General features: G+C 40.6%; 1 protein-coding gene across 1 annotated transcript in view; it reads left to right on the forward strand.

Annotated features, from left to right (window-relative positions):
- Positions 1 to 14,295, forward strand: part of DDAH1 (dimethylarginine dimethylaminohydrolase 1) — a 137,351-nt gene that overhangs the window by 42,741 nt on the left and 80,315 nt on the right. The window lies entirely within an intron of this gene.

Raw genomic sequence — 14,295 nt, forward strand, 5'->3', positions numbered from 1 at the left:
CCCAGAAGTAACAGCACCTTGGTATCAATGAGGACACCTCACACGTAGACCTTAGTTTCTAAGACCATTCTCCTATAAAAGGAAGAAAGACTCCTTGGAAAAAATGGCTCACTCTAGGAATAGGGCAGGAAATATAAAAGATGAGCCTGGAGCACCTTGTATTGCTGGAAAGTAAGAAAGTGGTAAAAACAAACAAAAAACCACACACAATCATGGTCCGTGTCAAAGGGGCACAGGAGCCCATTAAAAGAGCTCTCAATGGCAAAAGACGGAATAGTGTCGGCAACAGAATAAAGTACCACTGGATATAACCCAAGGTATAGAATAAACATCCTTCCATCCAAACTGATAGAAATCAGTCATTGAATAAATAAACACATCTTCCATGCAGACGAACACCAAATAATTTGTTTAGATGCTCTGTCCTTAGGGAGGTAGCACAAAACCCCCCTCACCCTAAGTGTGGGTTGCATGTAATGACTTAAAGGTACACTATGGAAAGGGGCGGATTAACTCTGCACAGTAGAAACGAGATGCCGTCTCAGCCATGCGATCACGGTCAACATCAACAGTCATGTCACGCTGAGAGGGCGTGCCCTTGATAGAATGTGATGAAAATAACACTTCCACGGTTCTGTCCAAAAAACCATACACCCAGGCTAGGCATGGTGAAAACAGTGGGCAGCTCCGACCTGAGGGGCACTCTTAGAAAACCTGACCCACCAGCACTCCTCAAAACTTTCAAGGTCTTTAAAATTAGAGAAAGTCTGAAAATTTGTTATAGCTACGAGGAGCCTGGGGAGACATGATGAGTAAATGCACCGTGGTTAGGAGGCTGACACAGGAGAATGGCCTTAGGCTAAAGCTAAGGCAAGATGAATATATGGTTCCCTAAACAGTATCTGGTGTAGCAAATGCACTGTACTAATGTAAGATGTAGTGGGAAGGGAAACCGTTAAGAGGTGGATGTGGGACCCCTCTGAACTAGCTTCACAACTTGTCTGCAAATCTAAAATTGCCCTAAAAGCGAAGTTTATTTTTCAAATGTGTTACCTGGACTTTCTCATTGCTGCTGTCCTAGGGGACTGTGGCATTGAACAAGTCCAGGAGATGCCACTCGTATAAAATTCTGTGGTCTCCCCTGGAGTTGTTCGAGGCGGTAGCGTTTTTACAGCCTTGGTGGCTTTTCCCTAGGAAAAGGAATCACATCTGCTACACATCCGACTTCCCTTTCACCTGTGCAACTTGGCAAAAGTTGGTTACAGATCCTACCTAACTGGTTTGCTCAGGTGGGGAAGGGGACCAGCCTTTTCAAGACAGAGGCACTTTCCCTCCTGTAAAGCAGACTTCAACCCAAATGCATAAAAGGGCAGAGGGTAGAGGGAGCTCCCGGGGGCTTCTCCTGTCTTTAGCCTGTGATCTCTTCTCCACGGCTTTCTCCAACCTGAACTTCACTTACCAGGTGGCCCGGACAGCAAGCCTGGTGCTTCAGCCTCCTTCCCCAAGAACCAACTCAGATGGTCGGGAAAGCCCACTGTGCTGAAAGGCGCACCAGAGAGCTTCCTGAATGTTGGGAAGAGATGCTGGATTCCGGGCCTGCTTGAGTGAGAGGCTGAAAGATAAAAACTTTCTTTTTTTTTTTTTTGAGACAGAGCCTCAAGCTATCCCCCTGGGTAGAGGGCTATGGCATCACAGCTCACAGCAACCTCCAACTCCTGGGCTCAAGCGAGTCTCCTGCCTCAGCCTCCGAAGTAGCTGGGACCACAGGTGCCCACCACAACACCTGGCTATTTTTTGGTTGCAGCCTGCATTGTTGTTTGGCGGGCCCGGGCTGAATTCGAACCGGCCACCTTAGGTGTATGTGGCTGGCGCCTTAGCCACTTGAGCCACAGGTGCCGAGCTGATAAAAACTTTCGATAACTCCTCTGAAAACTTGGGCTTTTCACTGAAACAGGGATATGAAACAATAAATCCCTATGAAATGTGAGGCCTTCTCCTGGTGTTCGGTCCATAAATTATGTTCCAGCAGAGTTTAGATCATAAAGTTCCCCCATTCCAGACCAAACTAATGATCTTTCACTTTTCTGTTGCCACAAATTATACACCCCAGATGTGTCGAATTATGTAATGAAAACCAAATAAAAAGCAATGTGTTTTTTAAGGAACTTCATAAATTTCTCGTTTTCCTTAGGTTTATTGATCTTATTTTAATGGGACAGAAAAAAATTAATTCATGTTTTCACTTTTCGTTCCGCTGCAGGGAGACCCTGACATTAGGACAGAAAGGGAAAGGCTTTTCTTGGGCCGATTTTTAGAACAGAATTGGTCTAGTTACTGAGATAAGCCCCTTGCTGAATCAAATGTATGTTTTCGTGTTTTGTCTTGGATCTTATCTGCCTGCAGCAGCAGCAAGCTTAATAACAAATGAGGTTCAAAGAGATGAAGCTGCTGTTTTATAAAGGCTCTTACCCCCATGTTTTCAAAGAGCCTTGTAGATTTGGTCATTGTACCCATCCTAATCAAACTCCTTGAAAGCTTATCTTCTGCCACCATTTCCTATGGCCTTTCCGCAAAGCAGCCGTTATTTGTAACCTTCAGGAGACTGGTAGGAAGTGTGTAAATGTACATCACAGTTACATTTCTAAGACAGTCTTTAAGACCATCCTTTAAAAGATCTCAGCTTGACAATGAATTGTTTATTTTCAGTTTTCAAAGAGGGATATTTTGCAATGATTCAGCAGTTGATCTCCTAAATTTGCTCCTCGAGTCAAGAAAAAGATGGCTTTTGCAGTACAAAGAAGTTATATAGGTACCACTTGGGGATTACAGGTGACAGGGATTGCTTTATTCTTTTTGTGTTGGGCAATATTGCAGGAAGATGTTGCTGATTAAAGGAAGAGTGATGTATATTAAGTATGATGAAGAGGAATATTCTTAAGGCTTTCAGATTTCACTAGAGGGAGATGGGATTTGCATCCCAATGTTAGTTTTCTTCAAAGAAACCTGTTGGCTTAAGTTTTCAGGAAATATGACTGGACTCCTCCGTGGACTGCGCTGTAAGAGTCAGGAGGGACCCTACCCTCCTCAGGATGGGGCCTGTCAGCATTGGGAGGGTGTAGTGGTGGTAGTGATGCTGGGGATAGAGACCAGAATTCCTAGAACACAAGCATATTGAACCCACTTGCCTCTCTGTGAATGCAGCTCTTGGCCACAGCCAGGCCTGGCTTCTCTCCCCGCCACTCCCACTCACCCAGCACAGCAGACTGAGCCAGCCCTGCCAGGAGGCAGCTGTCCTTGGCCAGTACCAGCTCCTGGCTGCACGTTGTGATCCAACACAGCCTCCCAGCCCAGCCAGCTTGGCTACAAGTGGCCTTGGATTTCATCTCCAGGTGCCCAGAGAGTCCCTTCACTAAAATCTTTTTTTTTTTCAATTGGTAATTTGATTGTTTCACAGCTGATGGGTTTCACTTCCAAATATAATCTCCTAAAAAATAAAGTCCAATGGTATCCTTTATGATTTTATGTGTAGGAACCTTACACAGTAAAAGCTACTCAGAGAAACTTGGTTAGAAAATACCAGTTCAGGCTCGGTGCCCGTGGCTCAAATGGCTAAGGCGCCAGCCATGTACACCTAAGGTGGTGGGTTGGAATCCAGCCCGGACCTAGCTAACAACAATGACGGCTGCAACCAAAAAATAGCCGGGCGTTGTGGCGGGCACCTGTGGTCCCAGCTACTTGGGAGGCTGAGGCAAGAGACTCGCTTGAGCCCAGGAGTTGGAGGTTGCTGTGAGCTGTGATGCCATGGCACTCTACCCAGGGGGACAGCTTGAGGCTCTGTCTCGAAAAAATAAATAAATAAAAATAAATTAAAAAAAGAAAATACCAGTTCAGTTGTGTGATCCACCCCCCCATCTGATCATAACTCTTTCTCTTGCAGAAACTGGAGAGACCTGTTTTTAAAATAAATATTGTTTGGGAATGGCATTAACTTTACGAGCGTTTCCCTGCAGATAATCAAAGGAAGCAAATACTATTTGTAGAAGGGAACCAAAATTACAGTGACACAAAGACTGTGATAACATGAGTGACATTCTTGGAGTAAAAGATGCAAACAATCTGGATTGTTTTTTCATACTTTTGAAGTAAATTTTATGCAGATATGTCCTAACATCAGCAAACTCAAAACTCCAGTGTGGATATCAGCATAAATAAATTAAAAGTTTATATTATTTGGTTTACAGCTTTATGTAAAAAGATGATTCCTATGTTCAGATTCGGGGAGAATTTGATTCATTTAAAAATATGGTTCACAAGTGACTTTTTAAAATTTTTTTTGAAAAGTATGCACCCAGAAACCTTTTAAAATGTAAGTGAACGATTTAAAGAAAAACAATAAAATGAGCACTTATGTACTTATAGATTAAAAAATTAAACCTCAGGAGCTGCCTTTGAACCTCTCCATAGGCACAGTCATCCCCACGGAGGTAACTATTCATCTGTTTTATACCAACCTATTCCCTTGGTTTGTTGGTTTTTAATAAAGAAAAACATCTGTGTATTTCCTCCCCCTAATAATATAGTGTTTAATTTTTTCTGACTTTGACCGTTACGTAAATAAAATTATACTTTACGTATTTTTATGTGACTTCTTTTACTTCCCATCACTGTGTCCTGTATTTCAGGGTATGAGTCTGTCCAGGGTATTTATCCATTCTGCTGCTGACTTCCATTCAGGTTGTATCTAGTTTCATCCTATTATTAACAGCTCTAGTTAAATTAATAGATTGAAATGTATCTTCCAGGTCACAAGTATGAGAGAGTCTCTCAGGGAGCCATCTAGAAATGGAGCTTGGTTCTAGGTAGACGAGATTTTTATCTGGAGTTAATAACACCAAAATGGTTCCAAAGTGGCTCTTCCTATTTGTGTTCCCACAAGCAACAGATGAGATTGCCCATTTTGCTACATTCGCTCCAACGCTGGAAATTATTTGGTTTTAGTTATTTTCCAGTGTAGTAAATATGAAATAGGATCCCAATCCCACTGTGCTTTTCATTTTTATTTTCCTGACTCCCAGTGAGCTTGAGTATCTTTTCATATGTTTGTGGGCCATTTGTGTTTTCATTCATTCAACAAATACTGTCTGAGTACCTCCCAGGTGCCAGGCATGCTTTGATTTCTCCTCCACTTCTTTAAAATTCCTGTACCTATCGATTACCCATTTTTCTATTTGGTTGCTTTTCTTTTTCAGAGTAATTTTTCATAGGTTCTGGAAAAACCCTTGGTTGGTTGTATGTGTTGCAAATACTATCTCCAGGTTTGTGGCTTGTCTTTGTACTCTGATATTTTTTGATGAACAGAAGCTCTTAATTTTAATGTGGTCAGCTCCTCTTCTTGTATTATCTTTGGAAAGCTTCAGAATTTTGCCTTTTATAGTGAAGACTTTATTTCCTTTGGGAAATGTGTTCTTATATAATTGTGTGAGGAAGGGATCCAATTGTCTTCATTTTTTCCTCCTCTACCCACCTCTCCATATTGAAAACTAACTCTCCTGGTACCATTATTGAATGGTCTGTCTTTTACCCATTGATCTATGATGCACTTTGTCATGAATTATCTCATATAAATATACATATACACACATATATAATACATATCAAAAAATGTTTTTGATACGTTTTTGGGGACTGTTTCTGGATTCTTCCTTCTATTTCATTGTTCTATTTGTCACTCTTTATGCCAATTTCACTTTATCACTGTACTAATTAATTACTCATCATAAAAGGAAAAGAGTAACAATTATTTTGAAAGTTAAGCACTCAGTAAGTGTCACCTATTATTACTTTAGTAGGAAAAACATTCTAAACAATATCTAAAACTATGGAAAATTAGCAAACATTCAATAGATATAACTACTTCTTTTTGCACTTGACCTGGGTTACCATGGCTGTCCAGAGACTTCAGAAATACACATGTTCAGTCATTTTCTTTGCCTTGAACTCTATGGTTTCTTTACTCATCGTCACTCAGCATCCTCTTAGAAAAGTTCAGTGAAGGAGGCTGGACCTGGACAGTTCGTTTCTTTTTTTAGATTTGAGAAAACGAAGCTGAAAGGATAAAGAGGCCTACATGGGCAGGACTTTCAGTGAGAAATATCTGGAGCGTCCCGCTTTCCACTCCTTGCCTCTATTCCTTATTTTTCTTATTCAACACTACCTCGGAATCTTTGTAAAATAAACCCATTTCTTTGATGCAGTAGAGGGAAGTGCCACATTTTAACTGTTACTGAAAGAAATGTTCTTTGCTCTGTTGGTCTTGGACTTCCAGAAAGTACTCGTTTCCAGATGTTAAATGGTTTTTTCAGAAGCCTTCTGAAAGTGCCAGAGCATTAGATTTCTGAAGGCATTTCCAAACCCCAGCTGACTATCACAACACACAGGAATCCAAACTTTCAAAGCTCAGCTTTGGCTCTGAAGTGTATCAGCAGCTGCAGAAAATATGTGCAAAGGCACAGGTTCACAGGCCGGGGCTCAGTGTCCTTATATGGTAAAACTATAAGTCAATCGTCCTTACTTCCTGGTTATTGGAGCTTTAGTTCAGTTGTCTACTGAAGTTCCTCGGTTCTATAAAAAATAACTGGAGCTTGGTAATAGTCACATAGCAGGCTGCTATAGTCACATAGCAAGCCGGTATATAGGTTCCATTCTATTATTACGTAATGTTACAGAATTTGCAAAATTCTTTAATTTTATTATTCCATCAAAGTATTCACAGGGATGAATTTATTTTATATCGCTCTCCAGCCATATGTTCATAGAATACATTTTTTAGAATAATCTTTCCTTAAAACATTTTATACATAAAATATTTATACTCTTCCTGAGAAGTCTCATCATGCCCTACCCAACCAACTTTGTGCTTTTCCAAGGATGAAGAGTAAGAAAGCCCTTTCAATAGATGCCTCTATGTGATGAGGGCAGGAAGCACTGGGATTAGGAGAAATAACAGGGAACTTAGGACCTGCGCCTTACCCATTGGTAGCACAGAGGAGGGGAAGACTTTTGGGGTGAAGGAAATAACCAAGCAAAGGCACAGAGATAGTAATGACCAAAAGGCTTGCCCCGAATGGAGGGATCACTGTGGTTTGTTTTGAGGGAGTAACTAGAAGAGGCAGGTGAAGGAAAGATCCTGAAACATGCGAATCGTTGAGTTCCAACAGCAGACTGATTATTTCTCTGTTCATTTGCAGCACCTAACAAATAGCTTTAGAGTAGCTCACGTGACACAGGAGACTCCACACTCAACAAATTCCCGTTGTCAGACAGAGTTGAAATATAAAGACAGCTTATAGTGAATGAAAGGCTATCTCGGGCCTTTCAAATGTTGTAAGTTAATTTTTTAAAAACATATTCTATTTCCTGCCATTGGCACTATGCCTGGAATTTGATGTGTAGTACAGATAGGAAATTTTTAAAAAGTCAGTCCAGTGCTTTTTGTCTCCTCAGTTTCACAAGTGCATTCCGCATCCATGGGATAAGCTATGGAAGCCCTAATGATGTTCGTGGAGAAAATTCCTACAGGCCTGGGTAGGGGTTTTATCCTTTTCTAAGTCCTTTTCCAGCTATTGATTGGCCTGCACCTTGCTGAGACTGTGGTGTCAGCTGACTTTTCTCTGGTTTCTTAAGAATCCTCTCTTTCAGAGCAGAAGCCAGCATGACCAGAATACTTGTAAGGAATGCACAGCGTCCGTCCCCATGGGGAGCTGTGAATGACAGTGAGATGTAGCTCACCCTCCTCTGGCTCAGCAGTTGGCATCATGGCAGCTATTGGGATCTGTAGATGTCTCTTTCACAGTCTTTATATTTAGGGCCCAGTAGAATTAATTGTCTGCTGTCCTGGCATCTGGCATCTGTATCTAGACAGATGTACACTGAACAGCCATTTTGCTAAGAGCTGGGAAATCCAGAATGAAAGACACAGTCCCTGCCCCCAGATAAGCTCGTGCAGCTAGTGAAGGAGGCAAGCAAGGACAGCACAGCGTGGTGATGAGCACAGCGTCAGTCCCCAGCAGGGTCACAGTGGCTTCATCAGGCAGGCGAGCATCCTGCTCCAGGAAGGCCTGTTGTCTCTCTAATTGTTTTTCCAGTTACATGATTTCTTTCTCTGTCCTCCTTGACCTTAACACTTGTAGTTTGCTTTTTAATTATTACTCTCCGTTACTTACTGCAATCCATCGAGGTGTTTGATGTATTTAATTTGGGCAATTCATAACAATTTATTGCTATTTCTTAGTCTCTTGGCTCTCTGGTTTGTCTCATGGATGACAGTGGTTGAACATTTTTGCCTACCCTGGGGTGCTTCTTGGTGATGCTGTGGTAACTCCTGGGCTAGACTAAGACTGGCTGGCTGGGATCCTGCCAAGGTACCCACCTGTGATAAATATACTTGGGTAGAGCTGGGTCTCAAGACAGTGGTGTCTTCAGCAGCCTCGGCCCTCTTTGATGCTAACTGTGCCCTCCCTCCCATCATCAGAGTTCCTGTTTCTTACTGATCCATAGTCCTCAGTGTTTTTATACCAGAAGCAAGGGGGATATTTCTCATTGGCTTATTTACTTTGGTATTCTGGCAGAGAAACAAAAACATTATTTATGAGACAAAGTTAAGTAAAATTGAGAGTCAATATATTCTTGGGACTAGGTCACACTAACCACTTTACAAAACTATCTCGAAAAATGTATTCAAATTGTATATTCTAAACTCAATCATACTCAGTACCTACACCTAAAAATCAGCTCTTGCTCAGTGGGGATATCTCTGCTATAAATCAGAATTCAAAATACTGGACTCAGAGGCTCAATCCCCAAGGGGGGTGGATTGCCTGAACTCAGGAGTTTGAGACCAGCCTGAGCAAGTGCGAGACCCCATCTCTCAAAATTGGGCATTGTGGTTGGCACCTATAGTTCTAGCTACTTGGGAGGCTGAAGCAAGAGGATGACTTGAGCCCAAGAGTTTGAAGTTGCTGTGAGCTAGGACACAGCACTCTACCAAGGGTGACAAAGTGAGACTGTCTCAAAAAAAAAAAAAAAAAATCAGACTCAGGGAAACAATTTAGGAGCTTCTGCAACAGGTCACTCAAGAAATGCTGAGAGTCTGGACTAATGGTGAGTGTGGGAGGAGAGGAAAGGGGGTAAAGTTGAAGGGCCTTTAGGGTTAGACTGTTAGCTCCATGAAGGCAGTGACCAGGTGTACGTTCTATTCAACTGCAGCCCATAAAACTCTGTGCTCTCATGCTGACGTAGCCCCTTTCTTGTAAGATCCCCATCTTTTCCACCTTATTATTCAGATTTTACCATCCAATGTAATAAGCCCACTCTTTGCTTCTGCTGCTGTCTGATACATGGAATTGTCCTCACTGAAGTAAGTAAAAAATTAAATGTCCTGGGCAGCGCCTGTGGCTCAAGGAGTAGCACACAGGCCCTACATACCGTGGATGGTTGATTCGAGCCCGGCCCCAGCCAAAACTGAAAAAAAAAAAAAATTAAATGTCCTCACTCATTTTTACTTTTCTATGCACTTTTTGTTCTACGTGTTCATCTAGTTTATGGATTGCTTTTGTTATAGCTGCTGAAGTTGTGAGTGCTGAAGTCGTGCAATGGAACTCATACCCCATTTAAGCGAAAGATATCTCTCATATTCCTCTTTATACCCAATTTTAAACCAAAAAATCCATATTGTAAGCTCAAGCCCACAAATTTCACATGCATGGTCTTTCAATTTTAAAGCAGGAGAAATAATATTCGCCCCTGACAAGTATGTTGGATGAGACAAATGAAAGATGTAAGCAAAAGAGCCGAATGTTTTTGACTTTTATAGATATATAAGATAGAATATCCCAGTACATATACAGATATACTTTCAGATACTGGGTATCTGTTACATAATGTTTGCCAATTTTAAATGTACAGATTATTGTTTAGGGTAATCTTTCAAAATCCTTGGGTCAATATTACAAAAAAAAAAAAAAAAACAACAACCAACAATCAGTTCTTTCAGTTTCTGATTTCAAAAAGCCTCCTTTCAGATTTAAATGAAATGGGCAACCATTATCTGTAGCGCTTAAAAACACAAGTGGCCTCCCCTTGGAATTCGCCAATTAGTTGATGCCATTGTCTAATTAGGTGAAAATGATAATCTAAGAAAGTCTATCAGTTGTTATAAAAAGCAAAATATTATAATTCAAGCGTGTTTCCAGATGCCAGTGAATTGCTGGAAAGCTGCAAGGTTAACTTTCCGCTCCGACAGAGTTTTAAAAGAGGTCAGGGTACGTTTTACCATAGTGTCTAGCAATGTGAGTTTATTCAGACCTCTTGGCAGCCTTTCCTGCACAACTCAAGTTAAATCAATGAATCATCCATTGTTGGCGAGCTCCACTCTCAGTTGCTAAGAGATTTTTCAAGCATACTAAGGCTTTATTCTACATGGTCTGTAAAGAGGGCAAAATGTATTAAATTTTTAAATGTCTCATCCTTCCTAAAGCAATAATTAAAACTTTGCTCAAAACTTTAATCCTGGGGCCCTAGGAAAGTCTGTGTGCAGCTGGAGAACTTTCTACTTGGGAAAGTCTGTGAGAAAACTTCCTGCTCATAACTAGGAAATGGGAACGTTTAAAAAGTGGACACAGGCACACTAGCAGAAACTCAACTAAAAGGCAAAAATTCTTTAAAGAAATAGAATATGTGTTTGTTTTGAAACATATTTCAAATGAAAAAAAGGTTTTCTTTAATTTTTATCAAGTATGCTCTCATTTTCCTTGTTTCTCTAAGTCACAGGAACCTTCTTTCTTATTTAGCGGATTATTTTAAGCTAAGCTTTGCTCTAACAGTGTTTTAAATGTAAAAATAAACTACCATAAAAGAAAGGAATGCAAGTTTTTTCAATTTGCTGTTGATGAACAGTCTGGTCTCTGTAGTTAATGACAATGCATTTTTTACACTTGAACATGGCTAAGACAGTGGCTTCTAAGTGTTCTTACCACAAATAAATGACAAATTGTGTGAGGTAATGCATATGTTAATTAGCTTGATCTAACCATTCCATAATGTATCCATAGTTTAAAACATAATAATGCTATGCTCTAAACCTATACAATTTTTATTTGTCAATTAAAAATAAAGTTTTTTAAATAAAGGTATGTTATTTTCTCTAAGTATCGTTCCTGACTATTTCAGGTGTTAAAATGTATGTTCCTTTTGGACTTGGTGATGACTTCATGTTATTGAGAAGCTCATAATTTATTACAGAGGTTTGTACTTCATTCTAATGAGAGGAAAGGGATAGTATAGACCACAGATCGAAACAGAAAAAGAGGCCAAGTATAACATAACTTAAAAACAAGATTTTTTTTTTAAGTGTATTGAATTCAGATCGAATAGTGAGGAAAGCTTCTCTTCTGTTTCACAAATCACTCATGAGGACTCAAATATTCTAAAGGAAACATTTGAGATAAACATGGCTTTTGGAGTAGAGCAGGCCTGGCAGTTCCATGTTCTAGATGGAATGACCTTGAACAAGTTACTCCCCTTTTGGGGGCCCCAGCTTTATCTGTAAAGTAAACACAGTCATGCACACGCCACCCAGCTAGTTATGGCCTTAAAATGAGGAAGCTTATAGTCCTGGCAACACGGTGGGGCCTGGATCAGTGTCAGTTCTCTAAACTCTGTTCGTAACTCTCTTGGGGGCTAATATCAATATACTCTTAAATAATCACAAAGTTTGTTTTATGTTGGCAACATAATATTTTGTGTTACTTCTAACATCAGTCACAGAGATGTGCCTAGGTGAGGGGGTGAGAACATCGATCTCATGTGACATGCTTAGGGGAATAGGACATGGAGGAGTCTCGTATCTTGGCCTTCTGTCTTGCAGAGAAACAAAAACATTTGTGATTCTTGGGTTCGTGTCTCCCCTGTCTCTCTGAGGTCCTCTCTGTGTCATAGAGGACCTCACCTTCTCTCAAGACTTCTATTCCAACGTGTCATCTCCACTTTACTGTTCAGGGCCAGAAGGCAGGGCTTCCGTAGGGCACCTTGTATCCAGCCAAGCGTTTTCCCAGCCAAACCCAAGAGCAGAGAATGAACTTGCCTTGGTTCAGACCCTGCTGCTGTGGAGCCAGAACATCACTTTTTAAGACTTTAAACCAAGCTTACAGAAAACTAAGGAGTGGCCCTGTTGATACACATAAGCTTCCTGACACCTGTGTTTGTTTGGAGGAAATATCTCCATGTCTATGCTAACAACCTGGTGATGGCGCGCCCTTTAGAGAACCAAGCACACTGTTTTTACAGTCAGTTTTTTGAAGGCAGAGGAAAAACAAGAGCTTTTCCTCAGGTGTTTGGCCCCTTCCCTCTGTAATCTTAGATACAATTTAAACCTTATTTCTTTTAGGTAATCTTTGTTATGTTAGATTGCAGGCCCAGTGCTATCAAGCCCATTTGGCCTACGTACTGAATTGAATGGAAAAGAATTGCTAGCCTATCTCCTCTGAGAATACGGCATGATGGAGGGGCAGCTATAAATAGAACTGGTAGAGAATCTGGTCGTCCCTGCATCGGAAAGATAAGGCCTCACACAACTCGACAGTGGTATCAGCTAAAGAACATGTCTGTCCTTTTTAAGAGGGAAGATAAGACAGGTTGGAAAGGACCCAGTGAGGGTGTAACTCTCAGGTTCTCCTAGGGCAGATTACAGAGTCGGTCAATCCCTAGCAAAAATGAAGCAAAATCAAACCCAAAGGGAAGAAGTTTGGGTTTGATGCCTAAAGAAATAGTGTTTCCTGAAAATAAAAATCTGCATAAACTGACTTGACTTGATTGCAGCAGTGGGTTTCAGTGAGCGCACCCTACATAGAACAACTCCTGGGACTCTCTGTAACTTTCGTACACAACTCGAGAAAGAGAGGGAGAGAAGGAGAGGGAATTTCCCTCACTTTCTAAATCATGGCTCAGAAGTGTGTTAAAAAAAAAACCCCAAGAACGGAAAAGCCATTACATGGAATATAAAGAAATACTTGAGTCTACAATATCACTGGACTCTTGGATTCAGTTGCAGCAGACATGCTCTGTATTCCCACAAGAGTCTGGAAAATTAACTCCTTTTTTTTTTGTCTGGAGTTGCAGTTAGTGTTATTATTTGCTCTGTGGCTCAATCCAGGTCAGACTGACTGTTCTTCACTAACACAGGTGGATGTTCAAACAGGGATCTGGTGAAAAGATTGCGAAGAAACTGCTTCCCTGAAGCAGTGGTGGATGGCAGTTTGGGGACAGTCAGCTCTGGTAAGGACACGTGACGCTGAGACGTACCTTATAGAGTGTGGTCTTCCAGGCTTTGTCACCTGCAGTGCTTCAGAAGTTTCGTGCAGAACAGTTCATTATAAACTGGTGGCTCCTCTAAGTATCGGGTTCTAGCAAGGGAGGTCATGGAATACTCAGTACTGGTGAATTGTGGTATTGATGTGCATTTTTCTGATTGGCTTTATTTGTGAAATATATTTTGTAGTTCTTAGAGAAAAACTCCACAAACTTTTTTTTTGTCTTCTGTGTGAGCTTAAATAAATTCTAGAAACGAGTTGAAAACTAGTGTTAGGAAGATTTCTTATCCTATTAAAAGTGGCCAAAGGAGGAATATAGTTATGATTTAAGATATAGAAGTGGCTTTATATGAATGTGCTTATTATCAGAAAATATGTTTTCTAAAATGTAGCCATCAAATTTTGCCAAGAGTACAACACATATTCCTTTGTAAATAATCACACAGGGAAACAATATTTTAAATGATCTACCCATGGGATTTTTTTTTCTTTTTAGCAAACAACTTGATAGAAAATAGACTGAAACATCCATTTATTTTAACATCTATGTTCAATTACAGGTTAGTGGCCTAAAATAAGATTTGATCTGATTTAATACATAAGTTAGCATGAAATAGATCATTTTCCAATGAAAGATAGACATGATTTTTTCTTTCATGAATCACTTATATTCCCTCCTACTAAGTTTAGGGCTTGCCCAAACGCCTTCACCCCCAGCCAGCTTTGAGAATTCTTTCTTCAGAGATGTTCAGTGTTATATCAACTGAGCAGCAACTTGGGGGCTGAAAAGTAGATGAAGATTTCTTTTCTGACTTGAGACTATTTTTAAAGTAGAGTGCTGAGAGTTCCCATTGAAAACTTGCAAACGCTCCAGGACACCATGCCTGGAAATAAGATTCCTAAAGAATGGAGCTCAGGGACGTTTAGGCAG

The sequence above is a fragment of the Otolemur garnettii genome, unplaced genomic scaffold (assembly GCF_000181295.1).
Source record: "Otolemur garnettii isolate 467f Iridium unplaced genomic scaffold, OtoGar3 scaffold00010, whole genome shotgun sequence".
Lineage (NCBI taxonomy): Eukaryota > Metazoa > Chordata > Mammalia > Primates > Galagidae > Otolemur > Otolemur garnettii.